The sequence below is a fragment of the Ipomoea nil genome, unplaced genomic scaffold (genome assembly GCF_001879475.1).
Source record: "Ipomoea nil cultivar Tokyo-kokei standard unplaced genomic scaffold, Asagao_1.1 scaffold3314, whole genome shotgun sequence".
Taxonomy (NCBI): Eukaryota; Viridiplantae; Streptophyta; class Magnoliopsida; order Solanales; family Convolvulaceae; genus Ipomoea; species Ipomoea nil.
Genome location: NW_017619742.1, coordinates 3,133,903 through 3,144,019, shown reverse-complemented (window position 1 = coordinate 3,144,019; position 10,117 = coordinate 3,133,903).

The following is a 10,117-nucleotide window of genomic DNA, read 5'->3' as shown; positions in this document are numbered from 1 at the left end:
GCATAGGCATAAACATCTGCAACATAAACTGTCTATCCAAAGGCAAAGTCAACAACAATAAGTCTAAAGTCTAATAAAGGCACACAGGCCAAAACCATCACAAGGTTCAAGAGATCTATACTATCTATCTCTAGACCGCGCTCTCATCAACTCAACACCTGAAAGAAACACATAAATATATGGGACGACGCCCGGTCAGCGAATGATGCTGGTAACCCGAAATATCATACATAGGTAGGAAATATATACAAAATCATTTGCGAAACGGGATATAGTATATATAGTTCAAATCCAAGAGTAGAAGTCAATCACAAGACTCTATGCACTCACAACAAAGATAAGGGAACACATCCCATGACAACAAAGAGGTACAACGACACACGAGAACGGCTCAAGGCGTATTCTACCATCACTTAGTAGAATAACACCCGACATGCACAACCCAAGACAATAAGGACACAACCATTGGCAACACATGCCTTTGTGACAACACACGTCACAAATAGAGAAATACACAACAATGGCAACACATGCCTTCGTGACATCACCCATCACGAATTGAGATGCCTTCCTTATGCCCGGTTCTAACCTTATGGCTACCCCGACCTTATATCTAGTTCCAACTTGTACCTCTAGGATCCCTGTACACCAAGTCCAACCTTATTCCCTCGAGGACCGTGGTCCCCTCTCTGACAATCTCCAACAATACCATCGGTTTCATAGTACACGAGGGTACCGATCACACACATGGCAACACATGTTACCCAAAGAAAAATCTTGAGCCCATCACTCGGATCACATCCTCCATAATCACGTCATGGCCACCACGAGGACCACTGCCGTACCTTGGTGAATAATGTCCCATACCATTAATCGTGCAATCCAGGTACAGCCACGCACACCACACCACAACAGGAATCAGTCAACGGATCACAACGAAGGTATGAAACCATACTCAATCAAGGAATTGATCACAATCCGACAACAACGATGATTAACACAAGTCATCATCCACAAATAGGAAAGGACAAACAACACACATGCTAGCATTTAAACACCGAACTAGCATGCTTATCAAACGGGTAAACCAAACATAATTCTAAAGAACCCACAAGACTCATCGTAGTTCAACGAATCACAATGTTGAACAATTATCACGATTCAAGACACCAAAACCTACATGGAATCCTACCATATAGTTCTAGACATACGAAACATCAAGAAGACACTCAAATAGTTCCACAAAAGAACATCGGGAAGTCAAAAGACCAAATACCGAGTCAAAAGAATCACGGGGAACAAATCCCAGCACAACCAACATATGTACCCCGCGGGTGGACCCTCACCTGTGGTACCGCCCGCAGGTACCACACCCACGCACCAGCGTTCCCCGCGGGTGGGGCGGCGGGTAGGCCACTGCCCGTCGTTCCGCCCGCAGGTACATCAACCTGTACCAAAACTTCCCTTCGGGGATTTTCAACACCAAGCTCAAATTCAAGTCCAAAACATGCCAAATCTCACCAAATACAATAAAATAACTTGAATCAAAGGAATAGCCAAGTAATGGCATACATGAACCCTAATAACAAGCTCTAGATATGCATTTTCACAAGACAATGCATCAACACTCACATTTCATAGCAAAATCACGTGTAGAATCCAATAAATCATCATATAGGTAAGCAAAATGTATTTTGTAGAGTATGGGTTACCTCTTGAAGACTTAACCTTCACTTAAAACACTCCACAAGCTCCTAACAAGGTTCCCTTTCCACACCCACTTCAATAACACACCAAAAGATCATAAAGATTTCACCTTTAGAAAAAGATACATTAGAAAACACTAAAAACACAAAAGGAGCATAGATCTTACCCTCCTAGATGCTCAAGAGTAGGAAAGGTGGAATCTTGGAGACCAACTTTGAAGATCTTGATAGCCCTAGATTTAGCTTAGAGAGAAAGCTAGCTAGATTTTTAGAGAGAAGGAAGAGCTTATGATTTGGAAAGTGTTTGGGAAGAAATGAAATGTGTCTCCTAGGTTAGCTTGGAATACCATTACAAGGAAAATGTCTTCTTTACCCATACTAAGATGAAAAGTGTAAGGAACAAGGGAACTATTCACAAAGCTTTAGGTACAACACTTGACTTTGGGTGGACTAGTCAATTACTAGTCCCTGACTATTGAATTTTCAGAAATTTAAGGAATTAAATCACCAATTGGATTAGGATTAATTACTTAATTAATCCCTTAACTGAATTTGGATTACGGGGTGTCACATCCTCTCCCCCTTCAAAGAAGCTTCGTCCCCGAAGCTTGGGTACGACGAATTAAAACAAACGATGAAATGGAACAACAATGTGACAAGAGTGTCAAGAACATCCCCTTTTGATCTAAACTCAAAGGATATCAAAAACAAACAAGAAATTGTATCGTTGCAAGGATTGAAAGAATTAATCAACGGAGATATTGAGCATATCAAACTCTAAACCAAACACAACCACCAACTTCTAACCAACACTCATGATCTAAACGACTAGCTCAAAGCACAAACCACAAAACTAACTACTCAACTCAACAAGTAGGCAAGAACAAACACACAAGGAAAACAACAAGCAACTCACGAGCAGTAACAACAACTAAAAGATAGCAACAAACTAAGGAAAGGTGAACGGGCACCTTTGCGTACCTCCTAAAACATAAAATCAAATTCAACCTGCCGGCACTCATGCTAAAGCACATAGAGTTCTGCAAGACAAACAACCGGCTTAGCCTACCCTACGGGATGATCCTAAGTTGGATCATGGAGAAAAAGGGGGTAGACCTAAGCCACACCGAGGTCAAAACCGCCAATGGCATGGTTTTCAATGCCCAAAACCTCCGCCGCAACGACATCTACTACACCGAGGGAGGACACTATCTCACCCTCGAAGAAATTTGCCAAAAACCCGAGGAGGAACGTAGGGAGTTGGTTGATCGGTTGGACATCTCCAACAAAAAACTCAAGCGAGCCATGCAAGATTGCGGAGGTGCGAAGGAAAATGAGGGACAAGAAGAGGAAGACGAACCTAACCCGTCAGTACACCCACAGCCAGGAGGGAACCCGAGGGGACAAGGCGAGGATTCGGTCAACGAACGCATACTCGCATAGCTCAACCGGCAGAATCAAATCATGGAAGAAGGGTTCTCATCCTTGATTTGCACCACGCGCGCCCTCGATCAAAGGGTGGCAGCGATCGAGGCCGCCCTGGGCACTCGCGGTGCATCCAGTTCCAGCGCAGGAAACCGAGGTACAACCGAAAACTTCTCTATCACAACACCATCAAAAGTCCAGCCTACCCCAAGCCAAGACAAACGTGAGGCCACAACCCTAATCAGGAGGCCGAGCTACGAGGTGTCTAGGGGTGAAAGGATGGACTATAACACCGGGCTTCGGGGACGAAGCCCCTTGTAAGGGGGGGGGGGGGGGGGGAGAGTGTAACACCCCGTGTTACGGCCCCTAAAACCAATTAGTTAATTAATCAATAGCCCAAGAGAAAGAATAAATTATAATGATCAATTAGAGAAAAAGACCCACCATAGTCCGTGGGCCCTCATGTCTAAACCCAACCCCCAATCCCAATAGGATTAGACTCTAAATAAGATCCCTAGATCTATAAATAGGGAACTTGGGAGGCACCTAGAATCCCCACCACAATAATCTCTCACCACCCAAAGAGTTCCAAGAATTCCCCTAGGAGAAATCAAGAAATCAAGAAAGCTTAAAGAAAGATCCTTCATAGCCAAGGAATTAATTAAGGCTAAGAGGTAACCCATGTCTCAACAAAATCTATTTTTATAGTTATGAATTCCCCTTAGGGTTTACCCCCATGTTATTGTGATTGGCGAGATTGAGGATGGATATTGATGTTGATGTGATGATCCCATGAGGGATCTTGATAATCTTGAAATTGGGAGTTTCTTGATAATTATGATGTTCTTGATGATTATTTGGGATTCTTGATAATTATGTGTTGTTCTTGATAATTGTGTGATATTCTTGATGCTTATGTGTTATTCTTACCGAATCTTGTAATTAGAAGGCGAATCGTATTCTTGTTGATATAAAAACGATTAGAACCCTAGGTTGTATCGTGTGCTATGATTCTTGGATTATCGGGTGGGAAATCGCATGTTTGGGTGTTGATTATGTTTAGAAAAGCATGATAGGTTATGTGCCGTTCGTTTCTCGTATTTGATCTGTTAATTGTCTATGTGATGTCGTTAATTGCGTTGTGAAGTGTCTAAGCATGGTTTCGGGTTCCACGATGGTTCCCGGGGCGTAAAAGTGATGAAAAGAGTCAGTGGGGGGTAGGGGACCCGCCACCTACCCACGGCCGTAACAGTGTTTCCGGCAGCGGGCAGCCGGCGGGCGGGCAGTTGCCCGCCGGCGACCCGCTGCCCGGAATAGTGAAATCCGGCGGGCAGCCGGCGGGTGACCCCCCACCCACCGGCTACCCGCTGGAAACTTGTCCCACCCGGGACCCCGGCTTCCCCGTTTGATGTTTCCCCGACCCCCGTGGTGTCCCGACGGACTCCGTTTATCGTGCCTATGTCTAGTTTGATAATTCGGGTACCGTTCGTAGGTTTATGAGTCTATTATATTGCATGCTAGTTGAATTGGTACTCCGTCGACCTAGGTGGAAGGAGTATGAACCCCTTAGGACTATTCTTAGTATGTGATGGATCACGCACAGGTTTTGTTATACGTTTTATCCCCCTTCCCAATGTGTATTGTGGGTTGCTTGTGCTTGCTATGTGTTATGTGTGTGTGTTACCCCAATTCGGTTGCGATCGGATTGGTTATCCTGAGCTGCGGTTCAGAAGCTGGCTCCGGTCAGATTGATACTCATGGGCTGCGGTCCACCGTTTGGTTGCGATCAAACGTTTCTATACGAGCTGCGGTTCGTCCTATTTCCTGGCTGCGGTCAGATGACATTCTCTTGGGCTGCGGTCCACTGTTTGGTTGCGATCAAACTATGATGAGCTACGGTTCATCGGTCGGTTGCGATCGACCCCTCCGTGTAGCGATACGGGGCAGGGTGCTGCGGGGCCGTGTCAGAGCTATATGCGCTGACCCTCATGTATGGGCATGCGATTGGTCCCGTGGCACCAACAAAGTGTGCTATGTGTTGAGATATGGACGAGTTGTGATTATGAGTGTCTTTGGGGTTGTGACTATGGGATTTATGTTGGGGATTGTTTATGTTGGGTTGTGATTATCATTTATACTTTGCCTTATCTGCCTTATCTGTTGTGAACTGCATACGCTTGTTATAACTGTTGCTTGTGTCTAGCCTTATCTGTCGAGTCATTCCCGGTTTTACAAGCTAGAGTTCATAGGATATATCTTCATGCTCAAAATGGTTTTCGTATATCTATATATATCTCTATATGTATTGTATTTCAACGCGTTGGAGTGGGTTACCAGCATCTCTCGCTGAACAGATATATTTGCCTTTCAGGCACAGAGGATTAGAGCACTGGAGCGCGCTAGAACTGGAGCTTAGCAGTAGATTAGTTTCTCCTTTCGGCCTGCGTGCCATCTTATGCATTATATTCCAGTGGATATTAGTTAGACAGCCTGTGCACCTGGGTTCTCTAGCTCAGGTGTGGCATAGCACCCCGTACTCTTATGAAATACTTTGGGATGTAATGAGATACTACCTTTACTATATAAGTTTTAAATGTCTTGAAAATCTGGGGTGTTACAATGGCCATCATCATCATCGTCCCTTACATCACCTCCCAAGCTCTGGATCGCAAGGTTCCACTTTCCAACAGGAATCTCGAGCTCAATCGCCATCTCATCCCTTTCCTCGAGGGTCTTCCTAGCAACTTCTTCAAGAGTGATGTAATCACCGTCATCCAACTGGAACAAGTTGCAATTTCGAAGATTAATGGCATCCAACACCATTTTTCCTACAGGCTTCGGTATATAACCATCAACGGTCACACCCTTCCTGACAAGAACCCAGCTCAACACCATACCATACGGTAGGCTCTTTCGATTGTGATCGCGGCAGAAAACCATGTGTTGCAACATCAAGGCCGGCAGATTGAACTTTACCATGTTCTTAAGACAAAAAAGCAAAGGTGCACTCCAACTTTCCCAACAACCGACTTTTGTTGTTATTGGGCAACAAACAATCCGACACAAGCATAACCAAAATCCTTTGGTCGGCGGACAACCACTTCTTCTCCAGTCTTGAAGCTTGAGTGATACCACTCGTGCGACCCAACAAATAACTCAAATAGTCCCGGTACCCCTTGGTATCCGTACTAATCCACGAGTTACCACTGTACTGAGCAACTCTCGAAGCCGATAAACTTAGTAGCTGAGCTAGCCTCTTTTCAGACAAAACGACTTTTACACCCCTCACTTTAGAGGTGATTTCAAGCTTACTGCCATCCTTTGCCACAACCATGTGACGGTAAAACTCCTTAACCAAACTTGGGTACGTCTCGGCCCTTATGGCGAGAAACCCTTATAATAAACCTTGATATCTAAGCATATCCAACAAAGAATTAGAGAAAGATTCCGGGTCGAAAGCTTTCCCTTCAAGAACGAGATAATGGACATCACCCATCATGAATTGATATGCCTTCCTTATGCTCGGTTCCAACCTTATGGCTACCCCCGACCTTATATCTAGTTCTAACATTTACCTCCTGGACCCTTGTACACCAAGTCCAACCTTATTCCCCCGAGGACCGTCGTCCCCACTCCACCAATCTCCAACTATACCACTGGTTTCATAGTACACGAGGGTACCGAACACACACGGCAACCCCTGCCTCCCAAGAAATACGTGAACCTTACACACAGGTCACAAACTCCATAATCACGTCATGGCCACCACGAGGACCACTGTCGTACGTTGGTGACTAGTGTCGCATACCACTAATCGTGCAATCCAGGTACAGCCAGACACACCACACCACAACAGGAATCAATCAACAGATCACAACGAAGATATGAAAGTATGAAACCATACTCAATCAAAGAATGGATCACAGTCCAACAACAACGATGAATAACACAAGTCATCATCAACAATAGGAAGGTACAAACAACACACACGCTAGCATTTAAACACCGAACTAGCGTGCTTATCAAACGGGAAAACTGAACATAGTTCCGAAAAACACACAAGACTCATCACGGTTCAACGAAACACAATGTTGAACACTTAGCACGATTCAAGACACCAAAACCTACGTGGAATCCTACCATATAGTTCTAGACATACGAAACATCAAGAATACGCTCAAATAGTTCCACAAAAGAACATCGGGAAGTCAAAAGACCAAATACCTGGTCAAAGGAATCACGGGGAACAAATCCCCAACAATCAACATATTGTTCCCCGCGGGTGGGCCCACGAGAACCACTCCCACATTGCCATGTACCCCGCGGGTGGGGCGGCGGGTGGAGCTCTGCCCGCCGTTCCCCCTTCGGGTACACAACCCTGTACCAAAATAATCCCTTCGGGGATTTTCAACACCAAGATCAAATTCAAGTCCAAAACATGCCACATCTCACCAAATACAACAAAATGACTTGAATAAAAGGAATAGCCAAGCAATGGCATACATGAACCCTAATAACAAGCTCTAGATATGTATTTTTCACAAGACAATGCATAAACACTCACATTTCATAGAAAAATCACATGTAGAATCCAAGAATCATCATATAGGTAAGCAAAATAGATTTTGTAGAGCATGGGTTACCTCTTGTAGACAAAAACCTTCACTTAACACTTCACCAAGCTCCTAATAAGGTTCACCTTCCAAACCCACTTCAAGAACACACCAAAAGATCATAAAGATTCTATCTTTAAGGAAAGACACCTTAGAAAATACTAAAAACACATGATAAACATAGATCTAACCCTCCTAGATACTCAAATGTATGAAATGTAGAATCTTGGAGTCAAACTTTGAAGATTTGGCAAAGCTCCAACTTGGCTTGGAAGAAAAGTTATCTAACTTTTAGAGAGAAAGAGGAGCTCAAGTTGGGAAAGTGTAAGGGAAAAGAATAAGGGGTGTCTTCTAGGTTAGCTTGCATTTCTAACATAAGGTGAAATGTCTTGATTACCCTTACTAAAATGAAGAGGTGTAGGGGAACAAGGGAACTACTCACAAAGCTTTAGGTACAACATTTGACTTTGGGTTGACTAGTCAATTACTAGTCCCTGACTATTGAATTTTCAGGAATTTAAGGAATTAAATTACCAATTGAATTAGGATTAATTACTTAATTAATCCATTAATCAAATTTGGATTACGGGGTGTCACAAACTGTAACACCCCTAAAATTTTAAAACTTTCAAGCTTATGAAATAAAGGTAATACTATCATTAAATCCCAAAACAGAGCGTATTAAACATAAGAGTTTGGGGTGCTATTGTAACACCCCGTGTTACGACCCCTAAAACCAATTAATCATTTAATCAATTACCCAAAGAAAGAATTAAATTACAATAATTAATTAGGAAAAGGCCCACCATAGTTCGTGGGCCCCCACCTCTAAAACCCAGCCCCTAGTCCTAAAAGGAATAGAGTTAGTAAGCCTATAGTGTTTGGATCCTAATTAGGACTCTTAAGTATATAAATAGGGGACATAAGAGGCACCTAGAACCCACACCACAATAATCTCTCACCACACAAGGAGTTCCAAGAATTTCCCTAGGAGAAATCAAGAAAGAAGAAAGACTTTGAGAAAGACCCTTCATATATAGCCAAGGAAATTAATTAAGGCTAAGAGGTAACCCATGTCTCAAAAAAACCTATTTTCTTAGCTATGATCTCCTTCTAGGCATCCCTCTATATTCTTGTGTCTTGATGAATCATTTATGATATCGATGATGTGATCTTGATAATTGGTGACATGGTTTTATGTGTGATCTTGATAATCTTGATGATGATAAGGGATTCTTGATGATTGTGCGATATTTTTGATGAATCTGTATTCTTGATGATTGTGTGATATTCTTGATGAATCTTAATGTTTCTTGATGTTAAAAGATGAGTTACGTTCTTGATGCTTTAAATATGATTAGAGCCCTAGGATGTATCATGAGATTCGTATTGTGTTATTCTTGATGTATTGGGTGGGAATTCGCATGCTCGGGTGTTGTTGTTGGTTTAGAAATCACGATAGGATACGTGTCATATGATTCTTGCTTTTGATCCGTTAATTGTCTTCGTGGTGTCATCAATTTCGTTTAAAAGTGTCTAAGCATGATTTCGGGTTCCACAAAGGATCCCGGGGCATTTTTCGTGAAGAAGAGTCAGTAGGGGGTAGGGGACCCGCCACCTACCCGCGGCCGGAATTGACATCGCCGACAGCGGGCAGCCGGCGGGCAGGCAACTGCCCGTTGGGCACCCGCTGCCCAGAGAGTTGTCACCGGCGGGCAGTCGGCGGGTGACCCTTCACCCACCGGCTACCCACTGGAAATTGTCCCACCTTGGGATCCCGGCTTCCCCGTTTGATGTTCCCCCGACCCCGTGGCATCCCAACGAACTCCGTCTATCGTTCCTAGTATGTGGATGACCGTGAATAGGTTTCGTTATATGCTTTTCTCCCCCTTCCTAATGTGTTAATATGGGTTGCATGTGCTTGCTATGTGTTATGTGTGCATGATACCCCAATTTGGTTGCGATCAAATTGGTTATTCCTAAGCTGCGGTTCATAAGCTGGCTGCGGTCAGATTTACACTCTCGGGCTGCGGTCCACCATTTGGTTGCGATCAAACATTTTACATGAGCTGCGGTTCATATTCCTAGCTACGGTCAGATGACTACTCTTGGGTTGCGGTCCACTGTTTGGTTGCGATAAAACATTATGATGGGCTGCGGTTCATCGGTCGGTTGCGATTGACCCCTTCGTGTTGCGATACGAGGCAGGGTGCTCCGGGGCCGTGTCAGAGCTATATGCGCTGACCCTCATGTATGGGCATGCGATTGGTCCTGTGGTGCCATCAAAGTGTGCTTGTGTGATGAGATACAGATTGATTGATGTTATGAATGATATGAAGTGAAAACGTGACCATAGGATATATGCTAGTAAAC